This window comes from Arachis duranensis, chromosome 6 (genome assembly GCF_000817695.3).
Source record: "Arachis duranensis cultivar V14167 chromosome 6, aradu.V14167.gnm2.J7QH, whole genome shotgun sequence".
Taxonomy (NCBI): Eukaryota; Viridiplantae; Streptophyta; class Magnoliopsida; order Fabales; family Fabaceae; genus Arachis; species Arachis duranensis.
This window is the reverse complement of record NC_029777.3, coordinates 98,979,802-98,981,219: the sequence shown is the minus strand read 5'-3', so window position 1 is coordinate 98,981,219 and position 1,418 is coordinate 98,979,802. Positions and strand designations below refer to the sequence as shown.

Here is a 1,418-nt window from a genome sequence, read left to right as displayed (position 1 = left end):
GCAAAAAGGGAAATGCAATGCAAAAAACTGTTTTTGTCTTTTGGACCTTATAATAATTAAACCAAAAAAACTCTTGCTACTTTTAATTTAAAAAAAAATGATGATAATAAAAAAGAGAGATAGTTCACAAAAAAGAAAAAAAAAACATATAAGATGATAAATTACTTTTTTTTAAATATATTATATTTGTGAAATATACTAATTTAATTACACATTTTTATTCATTTAAAAATAGTTTTATCTATTCATAATAAATTTAAATGTTACTAAGATTTATTTTTTATATTATTATGTTATAATTATTTGAAAATAAAAAGATTAAAATATATTAAAAAAATTATACCTTCGTAGCTTTTTGTTATCAATTATTTTAATTTTTTTTGTTTTGTTTTATAATTTCGTCTGCTTTTAATTTTTTTTCCAATGTAGTTGTTGCTCTTGAAAAATTAATACTTACATGTAATTAATAGTTATTTTAGATAATTTGATATATTTAAAATTTTGAATAAATTATTATGTAATAGCTTTCAACTATTAATTTTATAGAAAAATAACTACATATAAGTATTTATTTTTTTAGTTTTAGGTAATACTTTAAAAAAATATTAAACTGGCCAGATAAAAGAAACAAATCGAATATATATTACATATTTAAGATATTAATGTTTTTGTTTTTAAAATAATTTTTCAAGAGCAATAATTACATTGAAAAAAAATTGAAAGTGGACGAAATTATAAAACAAAACAAAAAGAAAAAAAATTAAAATAATTGATAACAAAAAGCTACGAAGGTATAATTTTTTAATATATTCTAATCTTTTTATTTTCAAATAATTATAATATAATAATATAAAAAATAAATCTTAGTAACATTTAAATTTATTATGGATAGATAAAATTATTTTTAAATGAATAAAAATGTATAATTAAATTAGTATATTTCACAAATATAATATATTTAAAAAAAAGTAATTCATCATCTTATATGTTTTTTTTTTCTTTTTTGTGAACTATCTCTCTTTTTTATTATCATCATTTTTTTTTAAATTAAAAGTAGCAAGAGTTTTTTTGGTTTAATTATTATAAGGTCCAAAAGACAAAAACAGTTTTTTGCATTGCATTTCCCTTTTTGCCATCAGTAATTTATGGCACTTACTACACTCAACATTCTCTTTAAATGTATGATGAATAAATTCTTTGCCATGTGTCATCTATTAAAAGGTTAGTCAATCTTTTGGCCATACTTAACCACCTATTTAGGCCACCAGAGACCTCACCTATATATATATATATATATATATTTATTTATCCCGTCCTGTATGATTAATCCGGATTCAACCCGGGTTGCGTATCTAGTTATGATGGGTGAGTCTCTAAACAAAAATAACTTAATTTTAGCCGTTTATCACTTGAATTAA

The 1,418-nt window shown here is 19.6% G+C and overlaps 1 protein-coding gene across 1 annotated transcript in view; it reads left to right on the top strand.

The window, feature by feature from the left end:
• Positions 1–1,418, top strand: part of LOC107494963 (2-methylene-furan-3-one reductase-like) — an 8,358-nt gene that overhangs the window by 4,448 nt on the left and 2,492 nt on the right. The gene's annotated exons all lie outside the window — the stretch shown is intronic.